Source organism: Lolium perenne, chromosome 7, assembly GCF_019359855.2.
Source record: "Lolium perenne isolate Kyuss_39 chromosome 7, Kyuss_2.0, whole genome shotgun sequence".
In the NCBI taxonomy this organism is placed as follows: Eukaryota; Viridiplantae; Streptophyta; class Magnoliopsida; order Poales; family Poaceae; genus Lolium; species Lolium perenne.
In genome coordinates this window covers 314373241-314391459 of record NC_067250.2, presented here as the reverse complement: position 1 = coordinate 314391459, position 18219 = coordinate 314373241, and the positions used below count along the sequence as shown (strand labels likewise).

At 50.8% G+C, this 18219-nt stretch overlaps 1 long non-coding RNA gene across 1 annotated transcript; it reads right to left on the bottom strand.

Annotated features, from left to right (window-relative positions):
- Window positions 1–3242: 3242 nt before the first annotated feature.
- Window positions 3243–3782, bottom strand: LOC139832981 (uncharacterized). Its single transcript, XR_011747901.1, has 3 exons — window positions 3716–3782; window positions 3502–3609; window positions 3243–3410 (listed from the first exon to the last, which is right to left on the bottom strand). It is a non-coding gene; the product is annotated as an uncharacterized lncRNA (long non-coding RNA).
- Between the last annotated feature and the right edge of the window lie 14437 nt (window positions 3783–18219).

The following is an 18219-nucleotide window of genomic DNA, read 5'->3' as shown; positions in this document are numbered from 1 at the left end:
CGAGGACCCAATGTCGGAATTGCAACAAAGGGTGGGTGTGCGAGGTCGCGAAGGAGTATAATTTGGTTAGGACCTTATACCGGGCCTCACACCACGGAATTGTGGATGGGAAAGCTGCCCGGTTGGCACCAAGGTTAAGATCTCTTATGGGTAAAGCAACACACCTCTGCAGAGTGTAATGAATCGTGACATGTCACTCCTTGTTCCGGGATTTGGAACTGAGAACGATGCCGGAAAGGAACTCCATGAAGTTGGTGAAGGCTGACGGACATAGTTCTTCTGAATAAATGCAACATTTTGAAGAAATGAATATGAAAAACTTCATTGGTATTAGACTTTCTGGTCTAATGTCGTAGCTAGTGCATTAAACACCACTTTCCTATAATGAACTTGTTGAGTACGCTCGTACTCATACCTCTTATAATCCCCTGCTTAGATTGTCTAAATCACCTTGAGGAAGCCACCGAAGGACCAGATGGAGCAGATGGGATCTGCTACGAAGAGACAGACCTCTCTGGAGGGATAGAGGGGGTTGACTACCTTATCGTCTACGGAACCGGGGAGGTTCCAGAAGGACAACAAGTGTGAACCACCGTAGTGATAGTAGTAGTCGAGCATCACGGACACTTTAGCATTTAGCTGCTCGAGTCGAATAATGTATACTTAGTAAGACTTATATTAAGTAAGTTAAGTAAGGTTCAACTCGAACCTAGGAGTAAACCTCTATGGACCCAAGAGGAGCTCCAAGTTGATGTACATATATGGATTGTAATAATATGTGAATGAGTTTGAGACCAGCTATGTTTCTGTTGTACTACTCTGAGGGATGTAATATTTGCGGATTGGTACTTCGCGAATGTTATATCAACGACTGGCATACTACAACTTGCAGTGGTATGCAGGGTCACCACACATCTTTAGCTCCTTCCATGCATATTGGGCATTGGCCGGAAGTGCCAATATGGCGATTGCCAAAATAGACTTTAGGGGAATAATTCCATGAAGTAATCACCATAATTTTTTTAAATCTTACTTGGTAGCTTCAGTCCCCACACCACTTTCCAAACATGATTCGTCACTGAAGAGCTAGGAAGAGCCAATTTCCCAACCCTTGCACCAAAAGAGAATTTCCATTGGAGATGGTAGCCAGACCTTACCCAATAACGTCCATTCTTGTTGTAGTTCCAGGCTATGAAATCATAAAATCCTTGGTTAGTTAATGGTATCTCCAGAATTCGGTTGATGTCAATATCATCGAACAGAGTTTTAAGCAGTTCTGAATCCCATGAGTCTAAGATCGGGTCAATCAGTTCGGAAACCTTTGTGAGCACCACCTGTCCGCGGGGGGTTAAGATTTTCCTGTTCTGACTAGCTGGTATCCAATGATTGGTATAAATATTAACATTTTCACCACTTCCAATTCTTCATATATATCCTCTGTAGCAATACCAGCAACTTATTCGTTTAAGTGTTGTGTCAGTAGTGCTAAATACTCAGTATTTGCAAATTGGTAAGTGTAAGTTTTTAGCTAAAAAAAGGGACCACAACCCCCAAGCACACCTTTTTACCTATTATTCATGCCAAAACAAGAATAAGTGTCCTTAGGGCCCACAAATGACAACTTTGGCTAGAATCTAAGCTTTCTACGAACATAATCCCTCCGATCGCATTAGATTGACACGAGCCCAAGAAGTTAGTAGCCTATGTACGCACATAGATGACGTCAGTTAAATAAGATCAGAGGGAATATGATATATTTCTAGTGTGAAAGAATCTGATTACAATCTCTTTGATGTACCAAAATAGCAAATACATAATGCAAATTAAGTTGATTTTGGATGTTGACTTCAAAAGCTTTGTGATTTCGTTACTTGTGATTATGATGCTTGTCCATAAGCAATTTATGTCGCCTTTTCTCAATGTGCTTTGGCTGCAGGGGTGCACGACTCATTTTGGGTGCATGCATGTGATGTTGATAAAATGAATCAGATATTGATAGAGCAAGAACTCCTCTATCTAGTGTCCTTAAGCAATACTTTGTTCTTCAACTGTATCATTAATGATCTCTTATTCCCTAATGCTAATGCTCTTTATATTCTCATCTTGAATCCAGTTATTGGAAGAGTTTCAGACGTTATTCCCGACAGTAGAATTTCCTCCCTGTCTTCCACAATAGAATTTCAATGTGAGAGAAGTTCTTACATCAACCTCTTTCTTCAACTAAGCTTAATGGGGAGAGTTATACTTAACACGTCAATGAGCTTGGCAATTGCCAGATCAGTGTTCACATCATGGTCTTTGGCATTTTGCTCGGTCCAGCAGATCGGGGTTGTTGGGCCTTACATCAACCTCTTTCTTCAACTAAGTTTACTAGGGAGAGTTATACATAACATGTCAATGATCTTGTCAATTGCCAGATCAGTGTTCACAACATGGTCTTTGGCATTTTGCTCGGTCCAGCAGAGAGGGGCTGTTGGGTCAAGAAGTTGAGTGTTAAAAGATCTTTGGCATAATAAGCAACTACATCAGCATGCCTTTGCAGCTCTGCCTTGTGACTCACTGGGAATAGAAGAAACGAGTTTTTTGGGCATCAGCAAATAGGCTTGCTGGACTTTAGGCTAAGGACCATGACGCATGGTTGCAAGAAGCCTGACCTGAACAAGCCTCGAGTAGTTCATGCTGATGAGTTTTGGTTGACGCGTGATTTACCGGGATGTGAAGTTCAGTCCCGGCACCGGCTAAGAAGGTAAATTGTAACATATCAATCCATCAACCGCCAAATAGATAAAGTCTAAAGTCTTGCTGATGATGCTCACTAGTGGAAAACGGGGCAATAGGCCCGGTCCATTTGGGCCTTTAGACCCGGTTCCCGAACCGGGACCAACTAGGCGGGACTAAAGGGGGTACCCTTTAGTCCCGGTTCAAAGATAAACCGGGCCTAAAGGCCTCGACACGTGGTGCGGCCAGGGAGCTCGCGGTGGAAGGGCTTTGGTCCCGGTTCGTGGTACGAACCGGGCCTATGTTTCGCCGCGCAGAGAATTGCTATTTCTCTCCCGCGGCACCGATTTGGGCTGCACCAGCGTTTCTCTGCCGCGGCAGAGAAAGCGATCTGTTTCCCTTGCCGCGGCAGAGTTTCAGCAATGCATATATATATCATTCAAGAAACCACAAAAAATCGTCATGAATATATATAGACATCGTCAACAGTACACGACATAGTCAACACAGTACACGTAATGCATGCATATTTACAATACAACTTTTCCTGAACGAATATCGTCCAACGTCACGATCTTCCGATAGTGCTCTCCACCTGGGGTAAGGACCTCGGTAATAAAGAATCCCGCGATTTCCTCTTGAATTGCTTTTATTTGATCCGCTGTTATGAGAGTGTCCCGCAGGCGTGTCATCTATATTTAAAAAAGGAGATCAATATATGAATGGAACTCAATACAATAGATGGTACTAATTAAGATTAATTGTGAAAATTTGTTATCGTACACGAGTGTGGTGTATTTGGGGATCCCCACCCTTGGGACAGGACATGTCACGCATGAAGGTGCAGACGTAGTATCCACATAAGTTATTCCCTTTTTCCTGCCTCATACACTTTACGAAAAAATAGTTCGATCAAACTAATAATCAAGCATCGTATTGAAAGTAAATATCATATATAAAGTTTCACGGACATAGCTATATATATAGTACTACTTACAGGGTAATCTCTAAATGTAAGCTCCGGTTTCCATTCACCCAGAACAGTATTGATGAACCGTTTCCAAGCCCTGCCCGGCAAAAAATAATGAGTAAATGAGTAATTGATTAGTTGATGATATCTTCGAATTAGAGCAGATGAAGATGCCAATACGAAATTGATTGCCTCTGGAGGATGGCAGCCATGTCCGCCCATTCCGCATATTCTTTACGTTTCGAGTCCATGACGTTTACGACTCCAAGGTGAAGATCAATCATTAGGAGAATAAAATGGAAACTGCACAAGCATAGCTCAATGATTACGAGAATAAAGTGGAAGGTGCACAAGCATAATGTATGTTATATATAACACTCACTTGAAGTTGTAGGGAAAGAATATATCCTCTTTGTCTGCTTGCTTCTCTAAAAACATTACGATGTTGTCCTCTGTGTCCTTGGCGAAGTCTCGAACCGTAACTTCATGAACTGTGTTTGGGTCTATGAACCCCAGCGGTAGGAGCTTGCCTCTTTTGTATTCCAGCTTCTTCATTCTGCATAATTAAATGTATAGCGTACACAAAGAATATAATGAGGATAATTGTTAGTGCAAATGAATGAGCTACAAACTTAATTACACAAATAAATCACTTACAGGCAGTAGCAACTGATGACAGCTTTGTCGAGGGCGTCTTGATTGAATAACTGAAACAGTTCTTCTACGTCAATGTTTATCTCGTCTTCCCCCCGGAAGTAATGCTCATCTCTAAGATACACCGTGAGGTAGCGATCACCTCTTCGACAGGCTTTCAGGTACCAGTCATGCAACCTTCGCATCTGAGTCCCTAGACGCGCGAGCTCGCCAGGTTTGACGAGATCAGATCCGTATCTATACTTGTTTACCATTTGAGCCGTTGGATAGTAATCTTCGTACTCAACTGATGCTCCCTGAGCTCTAGCCGCCCGTTCGATCATCGATGCCATCTCTGGATCATGATATGGCTCCACGATGAAGTGGGGTGCAGCCTGAATGTCCTGCTGTCCAAGCTGGGCGACTTTTTTTGCTTCTTTCATCGCTTTAGAGGACTGTCCAAGAGAGCGGTCATAATCAGCTCTTAGCTCAGGTCTCTTCATTCTCGTCTCGGCAAAGTGCTTCACTGTCTGCGGTGGAATAAACATCTTCTTCGGCGCAGTTGCAAGAAACGCCTTTTGCTCTTCGATCTGCTCATGTGGCAACAACTCGAGTCTGTTCCCTCATTGGAGTTGATGATCTCTTCGGAGCTGTAGGAGGTGCCGCGGACCGCTTCCTCTTTTGCTTAGGTGGAAGCGGCGGAGTCTCTGACGAGGAGGAGGAGGCGGCGGAGTATTTTCACGCGGAGGAGACTGGTCATGGATAGGGGAATCATCATCGCGCGAGAGGAGAATCATCACGCGGAGGAGGCGAGGTGGCGGAGGAGGCGGAGGTGGCCCGCTTGTTGGCTTCTCACCCGGAAACACAATGTTCTCCTTCCGCCAGTGCCCGGTGGTTCTACGGGGTTCTCCCAGTTCTTTGATTTCCCCATCTTCACCGGGGTGCTCAAGCACCAACCCCTCATACTCTCTCAACACTTCATCCACCATCACAACAAAGAAAGTCGTCTTGGACCGGACGGCAATGGTAAGACCTTGTAGGTAAGAGGATGCCGACCGCCGCCTTGAAGGATAGGTTGAAAACTTTAACATGCAGCTCACAAGGACGGCTCTCAGTGAGATCATCCACGGGGGGGTAGCGAGGAGGCTCGACCACCTGGTCATCATCATCATCATTATCCACCTGCCGAGAGGAAGCCACGCTGCTTTTCCGGTGTGGTTGAGATTGCAGCGGGCGATGGCATTGAGCGGTGCGGGATCTACAGCCTGCCCCGAGCCATCCGAGATGTAAGTACTTGGGTTACCATGGTTAATTGGGCTTGCATGGTGCTCATACCCTCCTCTAAGTTAGCCAGGCGGTCTGTTTCCCTTGCCTTCCTCCTCTCATGGCTTTTATCGAAATCTCTTCCTTTCCGCAGAAAGCCATACTTCCACGGAACGGAGCCTGCTGTGCCTCGTGTTCGTCCGCCGTGTTCTTTGTTCCCAAGGGCGCGTGTCAGCTCATCGTTCTCTCTTTCGGGCTGGAACAACCCCGCCTCCACGTCCCTATGTGCCTTTTCCAGGGCATCAATGGGAACCTTCGATGAGCTTTCTTATAGATGCACTTCCCTGTTTACGGATCCAACGTTCCCCCAATCCCGTAGAACCACTCCTTGCACCGTTCGATCCACCCGTGTGTCCCTAATCTGATCCCTTTATCGGTCGGTTCCGCCTCACTGCCTCCCACTTAGGACGGTTAGCCCTGTATCCACCTGGACCCAGAATTTGGTGATATAGCTTCAACGCAGCATTTGCCTTATTTATTTCCGACCTTCTCAAAAATTCTTCTGACTCCGTGCTGTACTTCACGAATTCGTCCCAGTGACTTTTTACCTTCTCACTGTCCGGAGTCTTCTTTAACTTGATAAGGCGGCGCAATCTTTTCTTGTGGCTCTTGAATAGTTCGGCCATCTTCTTCTTGCCAAACTCGCGGAGGGCCTGCTCCATCTTGGCCTTCTCAGCGTCACCCCCCTCTTCGGGTACTATGTTGAAATGTGCCATGAGCTTGTTCATAATGCTGTTTTTGGCTACATCATCGATATAAAGACCTTGAGCTTCTTCCTCTGCAGACAGCACTAGTCCCTTCGGCTTGTGCCATTCTCGAACGGTGATCGGGACGTGGTCCCTAACAAGCACTCCGCATTGAGCTATAAATGCCTTTGCACCTTTCTCTGGAGCAATCGGTTTACCATCCTTGTCGATGTGGGTGATGTCGTGCCTAACACCGTCATCCAACATTTGGCCGGGCCTCGCTTCCTCGACTTTACGTAAGAAGTGCTCGATCCGGAGGGCTAAAAAAGAAATAGTTCATAGTCAGTACAATTTCATTAGTTAATGCATCTAGTCGATCAACAGCGGCTTAATTAATTTATATACCTCGGTGATAACTACAGTTCGGGAGCCATTATGATGATCTTGTTCCTCACCGGCGCCACTAGGATCTTCTTCCTCAATATCCTCCGCTCCCTCACCGGAGTCATTCAAATAAGTTGCGGTGACATCGTCACCGCCATCATCTGGAATAACGTCGTCGTCGCGATCATCCAGAGTACCGTTTGCTATGAGTTCCTCCATGAAATTTTCTTGAATTTCATCTCTCTCCATGCTTTCTACAACGACCTGCAAGCTATAAATAGGAACCATCATATGATCAAATTAAGGATAATGCAGAAAACTGAAAATGGAGTTACATATGTGTAGTTCTTAACTAAGGATCGATAATATAGTGCTGAAAGCAGATACTGCAGTTACATGCATACATAGATCGGGTTCATGTTTATTTAACCCTAATACATATCAATCACTACTACAACCACTCAACCGCGCAGACCGGGTCCTAGAGGGCGCCGACCGCGTCCCGAGCCGCGCCGGGTGTGCCCCAAAGCCACGGAACAACAACGGGAGCATAGCTAACATGAGATCCCCGCATAACGCTCCATCCGGTCCTATACATGTTGTCTAACGCGTACATGTAACGGCGAACGTGCTGGTCCTCCGCTTCAATGCGCTGAGCTACCTCCTCCGGCGGGGCCGGCTCCTCTCGAAACGACCGTGGCCCATAAGACCTCCACCAAAGAATATCCGGGTCGACAACGGGACCCGGATTCCGCACCAAGGTGCGCGACCCGGAAGCTAAGACCTCCCAGTGCCACCCCGGCAGAGCCCAGTCCCGGACCTCCCCCATCTGCTCCATCTCCTCGGTGAGAGTCGGACCACGGCCCGCCGGCTGTCGCTGTCGCGGCGGCATCGTAGCTACGAAAACAAATCATATATGTACTAATATAAATAAAAAACATGATCTTGTGCTAAATAAAAAACTTCACTACTTTTGTACTAACGCCGCGTTCCACGACCCCGGATCGATCGATCCGGATCGGGGGTCGGGAACGACAGCGGGAGCGGTAGCGGGAATTGAATGACCCTGTTATGGGTGCGTCGGCGAGGCGCCGGCGATCGGCACCGCCACGGACTCGGCGCTCCTCCTCGCTCGCTCTTTCTCTATTTCGCGACCCTAAGTCTATGTCGCGGCGGCATCGCTACGGACTCGGCACCGCCACGGTCTAAGTTGTCGGCGCGCGCGGGGGGCGGCGCCGACACAAATGAATCTATTTTGTAACTTAATTTTCTAACTTTTTTCTAACTAATTTTACTAACTTTTTTCTAACTAATTTTACTAACACTAACTAACTAATTTTCTAACTTTTCTCTAACTAATTTTACTAACACTAATTTTTCTAACACACTAACTAATTTTACTAACACACTAACACATTAACTAATAATTTTACTAACACACTAATTTTACTAACACACTAACTAATTTTACTAACACACTAATTTTAACTAAATTTTCACTAAAACTAACTACACTATTTATTTTTTTGCGGGGTAAAACTAACTACACTATAATCTAACAAATGAAAAAAAAAAAAAAAAAACGGAATCGAGGAGGCTTACCGGCGGAGGGAGAGGAGCGGTGGCGGCCGGCGGGGTCGGCGGCGGCGATGGCGGCGGACGGCGAGGAGAGGCGGAGGCGGGCGCGGCGAGGCGGGCGCGGCGGAGGCGGGCGCGGTGGCGGCGGACGGCGAGGAGGAGGAGTGGCGGAGGCGGCGGCCGACGTGCGCGGCGAGGCGAGGCGGGCGCGGCGGGAGGGCGGCGGCGATGGCGCGGCGGCGGAGGCGGGCGCGGCGGAGGCGGGCGCGGCGAGGGCGGCGGCGATAGCGGCGGCGCGGCGGCGGCAGCGGCGGCTGGCGCGGCGATTGGGCAGCCCGGCGGCGCTCAACGCTTCGTCTCGCGGGATTGATCGCCGCGAGACGAAGTCCTTTCTTTTATACTTTCCCCCTTTGGACCCGGTGCGTTTTACAAACCGGGTCCAAAGACCCCTTTGGACCCGGTTTGTAAAACAAACCGGGACTAAAGGCCTTTTTCTTTGCGTTTTTCGTTTGCGCAAAAAAAGGCCTTTAGTCCCGGTTTTTAATACAAACCGGGTCCAAAGGCCAATTTTTTAAAAATTTCATTCCCGCCTTATTTCAAATGAAAAAGCCACCGCACTTCGCCACCGCCCGGCCACCACCGTCTACCGCCGTGTAGTGGCCACTGTCGCCACCGCCACCGCCTGCCCACCACCGCCACCGCCGTGTATCGGCCACCGTCGGCACCGCCGTGTACTGCCCACCACCGCCACCGCCACCGCTCGCCACCACCGTCACCGCTGTAGTGGCCACTGCCGCCACCGCTGCCCACCACCGCCACCGCCGTGTATCGGCCACCGTCGGCACCGCCGTGTCTGCGCCACCACCGCCACCGCCACCGCACTGGCCACCACCGTCACCGCCGTGTAGTGGCCATCGTCGCCACCGCCTGCCCACCACCGCCACCGCTGTATCGGCCACCGTCGGCACCGCCGTGTGCTGCCCACCACCGCCACCGCCACCGCACGGCCACCACCGTCACCGCCGTGTAGTGGCCAGCATTGCCACCGCCGCCACCACCGCCACCGCCGTGTATCGCCACCGTCGGCACCGCCGTGTATCGCCCACCACCGCCATCGCCACCGCTGGCCACCACCGTCACCGCCGTGTAGTGGCCACTGCCGCCACCGCCGCCCACCACCGCCACCGCTGTATCAAGCCACCGTCGGCACCGCCGTGTACTGCCCACCACCGCCACCGCCACCGCCTGGCCACCACCGTCACCGCCATGTACGGGCCACCGCCGTGTACTGCCCACCACCGCCACCGCCGTGTACTGGCCACCGTCGGCACCGCCGTGTACTGCCCACCACCGCCACCGCCACCGCCTGGCCACCACCGTCACCGCTGTAGTGGCCATCGTCCGCCACCGCCTGCCCACCACCGCCACCGCCGTATCTGGCCACCGTCGGCACCGCCGTGTATCGCCCACCACCGCCACCGCCACCGCCTGGCCACCACCGTCACCGCCATGTACGGGCCACCGCTGTATCGCCCACCACCGCCACCGCCACCGCCACACGTGTCCCTTCCCGTGCCACGTGTCGCCGCCGCTTCCACGTGCCTCGCCCCGCTTGCCACCGCCATGTACGGGCCACCGCCGTGTATCGCCCACCACCGCCACCGCCGTGTATCGGCCACCGTCGGCACCGCCGTGTACTGCCCACCACCGCCACCGCCACCGCCTGGCCAGCACCGTCACCGCCATGTACGGGCCACCGCCGTGTACTGCCCACCACCGCCACCGCCACACGTGTCCCTTCCCCGTGCCACGTGTCACCGCCGCTTCCACGTGCCACGCCCGCCGCCACCGCCGTGCGACGCAGATCCCGCTTCCACGTGCCACGCCCGCCGCTTCCCGCGCCACTGCCGCCGCCGCTTCCACGTGCCACGCCCGCCGCTTCCCCGCGCCACCTGTCGCCAAAATTGCCGCGTCGCTGTGCTATAAAGCGCCGCGTGCGCGCGGAACCACACGTCGCCGTCGCCTCCGTTCATTCGTCGCCGGGATGCCGCCGCGCCGTCGCGGCTCGTCCGGTTTCCGTGGCGTCCGAGCGCGGCCGAACGGTAGGTTCTACGCCGAGATGCGTGCCGGTGGCTTCCGGCTCACCCTCGGCACGTACAACACCCCGGAGCTGGCGGCGCGCGCTTACGACGCGGCCGCATGGCGATTTCGGCGGCCACGGTGTGACATGAACTTCCCAGACGTCGAATCGCTAGAGGAGGCGGAGTTCCTCGCGCCGACGCCGTGCCTCGTCGACGACGAGGACCGTCGCCGCCACCGCCAGGTGCAGCGCCGGATCGCAATCGCCGAGCACGACGAGGAGTTGATGCGCCAGTGGAGGGCGCAGTTCCCCAACGACGTCGACAACACCGCCGCGTTCTTCGCTGACCTCCGGGCACAACGCAGGTCCAACAGGCGCCATCGTCGGGCCATCGCCGTGTTCGAGCTCGATAACCCGAATACAACTTGGGCCGACAACGACCCTCGGTGGGACGACATTTGGACCGAGACAACCTCCGACGACGAGTAGATCGACTAGACTAGTTGTTTATCTATTTTATTGTATTTTCAATAAAGTCGTTGTGGCGTACGCCGATGATGAGAAAAGTTTCCCGCCAGATTACATGTGGAATTAAAGTACAGAACTCAACTGAAAATTAATTAAGATACATGGCCAGATAGTACTCGTGCCTAGCCCTATAGTACTCGTGCCTAGCTCAACTGAAAATTAATTAAGATACATGGCCAGATTCGACTGTTCGAGTCATTCAGTCATACTCGTGCCTAGCCCTATAGTACTCGCCACTGTAGTCGTCGTAGTCGCCATCATCATCGTCGCTGGCATCGGGGTCGCGGTAGTCAAACCTCGGCGGGAGAGCACGCGTGGGCTGGGACTGAGGGTAGCGCAGGCGGGGGCCACGGTGGGCCATGACGCCCTGGAGAGTTCGGTCGCGCCACCACAGCCGACGGCCGGCCTCGTTGAAGTTCGAAGGAGGCGGGCCGCCCTCCTCGTGCCTGGCGAGCGCCCTCTCACGCCGATTGATGAAGAAGCTCTCCCAAGTCGGGCTGTAGTCGGGATGCCACTGGGGATTCCTCCGCTGCTCTGGCGTGAGCTCGAAGTAGTAGTGGTTCGTGATGGCCATCTCGCGCGCCACACCTAGAGGGACAGGAGGGACCGGTACCCCTCCGACGCTCAGCAACCAGCCGGTAGGGACGCGGTAGCCCGGCGGGCAGGGGTAGTTCGACGCGCAAAGCGCCTCCGCCTCCCGGAGGGTTAGAGATACGATGGAAGCCATGTGACCTGGTGATGAGGTTTGCAGATATGAGTCTAGATGTGATATGTAAATGGAGGCCAAGCCAACATATATATAGTGAAAAAATGGCGGGAGGACGGAGGCGGGAAGCAGTGGAAAGCGCGGGAAGAAAAATAGGCGGGAACGCAGTGGCGCCAAAAACTGTCGGTGGGATAAGGACGTGTGGGTAACCTTTAGTCCCGGCTGGTGGGTACAACCGGGACTAAAGATCCTTTTTTGTGTCATCTAACAAAACTGTCGGTGGGATAAGGACGTGTGGGTAACCTTTAGTCCCGGCTGGTGGGTACAACCGGGACTAAAGATGTCGGCAGGATAAGAACGCATGGGTGGACGCACTGCTCGATGAGATAAAGCATGTAGCGCACGACTACATCTCATCTAACAGTGTTGGGGAAAGGGTTGGGAAATCTCCCGTGGCGCATCTCCACTTTTAATATCTTACATACAGTTACATGATTACACAAAAATAAATGGGAAATTGATTGCCATGTTGAGATACTCATTTGTGCCATGAACATTCTTCAATTAACTTGATGATGGAGCATCTTCATCATTTAATTAATCTTCTTCGGCCGTAACCATGGAGCATCTTCATCATTTAACTTGATGCTTGGATCAATGTTCACTCTGAAGGGTGGAATTTCATCAAACTGATTATAATCTTCTGACATGTCTGTCTTGTCCTCCACTCCCACGATGTTTCTTTTTCCAGAAAGAACTATGTGGCGCTTTGGCTCATCGTTTGATGTATTTGTTTCCTTATGTTTTCTTTTTCTTGGTTTGGTAGACATATCCTTCACATAGAAAACCTGGGCCACATCCTTGGCTAGGACGAATGGTTCGTCTCTATACCCAAGATTGTTGAGATCCACTGTTGTCATTCCATACAACTTGTCTACCTGAACCCCGCCTCCTGTTTTGTTGACCCATTTGCACCTAAACAAAGGGACCTTAAAAGAAGGTCCATACTCAAGTTCCCATATATCCTCTATGTAACCATAATATGTGTCATTTGGGCCTTCATTCATTATTGCATCAAAGCGGACACCACTGTTTTGGTTGGTGCTCTTTTTATCTTGGGCGATCGTGTAAAATGTATTCCCATTTATCTCGTACCCTTGAAAAGTCACTACAGTCGAAGATGGTGTCTGGGCCAGCAAGTACAAGCGATCTTCAATATGTTCGTTATTCGGGAGATGTTTTTGCAACCAACCGCCGAAAGTCGACATGTGTTCACGTCTAATCCAATCGTTCGATCGCCCCGGGTTCTGGGAGCGTAGAAAGTTCTTGTGGTCACCGATATACGGAGCCACCAAGGTGGAACTTTGTAGGACCGTGTAGTGTGCTTGAGTCAAAGAAATCCCGTCCCTACATATCATTGATTTCCTTCCTAGCGTGCCTTTTCCACTTAGTCTCCCTTCATGCCGCGATTCAGGAACACCAATCGGCTTAAGGTCAGGGAATAAAGTCAACACAGAATTCAATGACCTCCTCTGTTCCATAGCCCTTGGAGATGCTTCCTTCGGCCTAGCACGGTTATGAACATATTTCTTCAAGACTCCCATGAACCTCTCGAAGGGGAACATATTGTGTAGAAACACAGGACCGAGAATGGAAATCTCATCGACCAGGTGAACGAGGAGATGTGTCATAATATTGAAGAAGGATGGTGGGAACACCAGCTCAAAACTAACGAGACATTGGACCACATCATTCTCGCAACCTCGGTAGAATTTCTGGATTTATTACCTTACGAGAAATTGCATTGAGGAATGCACATAGCTTCACAATGGGCGATCGAACATTTTCCGGTAGAAGCCCCCTCAATGCAATCGGAAGCAACCGTGTCATTATCACGTGACGGTCATGAGACTTCAAGTTCTGGAATGTTTTCTTCTCCATATTTATTATTCCCTTTATATTGGAGGAGAAGCAGACGGGACCTTGATACCGCTAAGACATTCAAAAAATATTTCCTTCTCTCGCTTTTGTAAGAGCGTAGCTGGATAAATGACGTCCTTTAACTCTCTCATGCAGCTTTTTGGGGTCTTTCCAACGTTGCTGGTCCTCCCGTGCTTACGGTGTATCTTTTGTCTTCCCGTACACACCCGTAAAGCCTAGCAGGTTCACGCAAAGATTCTTCGTCACGTGCATCACATCGATTGAAGAGCGGACCTCTAAGACTTCCCAATAGGGTAGATCCCAAAATATAGATTTCTTCTTCCACATGGGCGCGTGTCCGGCATCGTCATTCGAATGCAGACCGTCCGCCAGACCCTTTCCAAATATTACATCTAGATCCTTGACCATACCAAATATATCAACACCATCACGATGGGGAGGCTTCCTCCGGTGATCAGCCTCACCGTTGTAATGCTTGCCTTTCTTTCTTACGGGATGGGTAAGCCTAAGAAATCGACGATGCCCTGTGCACGACCTTCCGACCTTTTTCCAAATAATCACCTTCGAGCTCATGTAAACAGTGTGTGCATGCATTGTATCCCTTGTTTGACTGTCCCGAAATGTTACCAAGAGCAGGCCGAGTCATTGATGGTTACGAAAAGCATCGCTCTTAGGTCAAATTCCTCCCGCTTGTGCTCGTCCCACACACGTACACCCGCTAGGGACCACAGCTGTAGAAGTTCTTCGACTAATGGCTTCAGGTACACATCAATGTCGTTCCCGGTTGCTTCGGGCCTTGTATGAGCACCGGCATCATAATGAACTTCCGCTTCATGCACAACCAAGGAGGAAGGTTATATATACAAAGAGTCACAAAGCCAGTGCTATGGCTGCAGCTCTGCTCTCCAAAAGGATTCATGCCATCTCGTACCGAGACCAAACCGTAAGTTCCTTGCATCCTGTGCAAAGTTTGGGAACTCTCTATCGATTTTTCTCCATTGGGAGCCATCAGCAGGGTGCCTCAACATCACGTCTTTCTTACGATCTTCTTTGTGCCATCGCAACAACCTAGAATGCTAATTATTTATGAACAAGAGTTTCAGCCGTGGTATTATAGGAGCATACCACATAACCTTGGCAGGAACCCTCTTCCTGGGGCGCTCGCCCTCAACATCACCAGGGTCATCTCGTCTGATCTTATACCGTAATGCAGTGCACACCGGACATGCATCCAAATTCTCGTACTCATCGCGGTAGAGGATGCAGTCATTAATGCATGCATGTATCTTTTGCACATCTAATCCTAGAGGGCAGACAATCTTCTTCGCTTCGTACGTCTTGGCGGGCAATTCGTTACCCCTTGGAAGCTTCCTCTTAATTATTGTCAGCAACTTTCCAAATCCCGAGTCGGTGACACCGTTCTCTCGCCTTCCATTGCAACAATTCCTGTGTCTTTGCCTAGCTTTTTATGGCCATCTTCGCAAGTTGGGTATAACAATTTGTTGTGATCTTCTATCATCTTGTCGAAGGCCAACCTTTCCTTTTCGGTTTCACATTCTCTCCTTGCATCGGCAATGGCCCGGCCAAGATCATCATCATGAGCTCATCTCGGTGCCTCTTGATCTTCTACTTCATTGTCTTCATTGCCTTCTGCAGTATCATCGTATTCAGGGAAATTGGGATAACCGTCATCATCCTCTTCCTCTTCTTCATTGTCTTCCATCATAACCCCTCTTTCTCCGTGCTTGGTCCAACAATAGTAATCGGGCATGAAACCGGATCGCAGAAGGTGGCTGTGAATGAGACTCGAGCGAGCGTAATTTACGGTATTCTTGCAGTCCACACATGGACAATACATGAAGCCACCATGTTTGTTTGCCTCCGCCACAGCCATAAAATTATCCAGGCCCGCAGTGAACTCGTCAAACCGTCGGTCAATGTACATCCATTGCCGATTCATCTGCATGATATAATTAAGCTGATCAAAACCATTACAGAACATCACGATGTATATATACACATGCATTTTATCAATTGCAGATGAAAAGGATAAAGTTGTTAACCTCGATGAAGAAGAAAAAAGCAAGTTAAGTGTGGCTTGATTTGTGTAAACTCAAGTGGCAAATCCTCTTAAGCATTTCATCAAACACCTCTTGTGCATGTGAAGAAGAGAGGAGAGCAATACACCCTCTTGTGAAGATAGTGAAAAAATGGCTAAGTGTGGCTCACACTTGGGCAGGGGCAAGGTTATATAGCCAGAGGGGGGCCTTTGGACCCGGTTTGTCATACAAACCGGGACTAAATGGTTCCCCAGCCGACACGGCCTGCCGCGCCCTGCGGGTGGACCCTTTGGTCCCGGTTTGTATGACAAACCGGGTCCAAAGGCCGCTACAGGACAGGCGCCAGCGGGTGGGGTCGTCCTGGGCAGAAACGAACCGGGTCCAATGGGGGCATTGGACCCGGTTTGGTTCAGCAGTGGGTCATTTGCTTGGGTCCAAAGGCCTCTTCTCCACTAGTGGCTTAGAGCATCTCCACCGGCGCCCCGATACCGGCTCCGATAGCATTTTGGGGGCCGGGAGCAAGTGCGCCTCATACGGCGCCGGCCAATTTTGGAGTCCAAACGAATCGCCAGCAACCCCGTGCCGGCCCCTTCGCCAAGGGCGCGAATCGGGCGCGCCGGTGCCTTGCGAGGCTGAATGTTTTGGGCTTGGCAGTCACATGTCAGCCACACATCCCAAAACTCGACGCCATCGGGGAGTGGCGGGGCCGACGCGTCAGTGGCTCATTCAATTTTAACCTAACCGCCGCCTACATCGTGGCGGGAGTTATTGGGGCGCAGGGGCGGTGTAGTTTCTGCAAACGCGCAGCGAACCGTCCCGTCGGGCGCGCCTTGCTCTTCGTGCCGCCGTTAATGAGCGCCACCGCTCCCCCGCTCCCCCGCCTCCCTCCGGCCTATAAAAGGGCCGCCTCTCATCGTTCCTCTCACACCCTGGCGCCTCTCTCCCCAACCCTAGCCATCACCATCTAAAAAGACGACGCCATGTCTGGTCGAGGCCGAGGTTGAGGTCGTGGCCGTGGTCGTCTTCATCGTCGGAGATGGACGAGGAGGGGCCCGTGCTGTTCGAGTTCGTCTTCGTCCTCAAGGGCGACCCACGCGGCATCCAGAGGCTGTCGGACACCTTCGCCGACTTCGTCGCCGGCGACGACCGCTCGGGCACGCCGCATCTGCGGGAGGATTCGTGCGGCTACTACCGGTGGATCGTGGACGTGATCTACGACGCGCGCGGCAAGATGTACCTCCACATCTGCTGGGAGAAGTTCGCGCGCCACCACAGCCTCCAAGCCGGCTTCGTGCTCGTGTTCTCCTACTTCGGCGACAGGGACATGATCGTCAACGTGTTCGACGACACGCATTGCCGCCGGAACTACCACGTCGACAGCGCCGAGGAGGACGACTGACGAGTGTTGTTTCTTCACAACGAATATGGGCTCGCATGTTTTCGGATGGTCTTCATCGAAAGAACCAACATGGGCACCCTCGCCAGCTGGATTTTCCAGTTTGGGTGACTGGGTGTGCCCTCGAGTGTTCTTTCTTGGCAGCGAACACACGAAACCTGCGATGACCGCCCTAGTTAGGTTTAGTTTCTTTGCAGTGTTTTATATTTTGTGTCAACCATGGTTGAAACTATGTATTAGTTTATGGGAAACCATATTCCAAACTATATATTCATGTAAACCACGTTCCCAATTATGTATTAGTTTGTGGAATCAAATATTTCTTATTCAATTTTCTATGCATTTATTTATGATTTTAATTCAAAACATCGTCGGCGCCTATTTGGGGGCTGCCGGTGGAGATGCTCTTATCATAGAAAATGACAGTTTGCACTTAAATTTCACTATTGAGGAAAAAAAGACATGCTCTTATCATAGAAAATGACAGTTTGCACTTAAATTTCACTATTGAGGAAAAAAAGACATGCTCTTATCATAGAAAATGACAGTTTGCACTTAAATTTCACTATTGAGGAAAAAAAGACAGCTACATCTCCCCACTTGTAATTGGGTGAAGGGCTGACACGACCGAGCCCAAACGCCAGCTGCTGTACTGCTCCCCTCTTGTAATTGGGTAAATGGCCGACACGACCGGGCCCAGCAGTTTGCCCCCTCAACATCTGGGTTACAAGTTCGCGCCACCGAACTCGGCGAACGCTGTTGCCAAATTTCGCTATATAAATCGGTAGTAACGCTTGTAATGTTCCGAGGTGGGACTATTTATCTCGCTGAACGACCAGAGCCGAAGAAGGTTTGAGAGAGAATTTTACCGGGCCTGAACATAAAAGGCTATCCCACAAACTTTCCATGCAGGCACACGCAATTCATGTCAGTTTTGCAGGGCTGCACGCCATTTCTTCCGTTATTTACGCCCAGCAGTTAGCACCATAATCCCCTTTTGCTGAGCGGAAACCATAAACCCTAATACCGCAAGAATCAATGGCCACGGTGGCGTGCCGGAGAGCCGTCGTCCGCACTCTCCTCGGCCCACCGATATCTCCCATCCGCGCGGCGGCAGTGAAGGTGCCGCCGGCATCCACCGGCGATTCGTTCGTAAACCAGCTCGACGCCAACTTCAACAAGCCTGCCGTGAAGCCGCCGCCGGCGAAGACCCGCA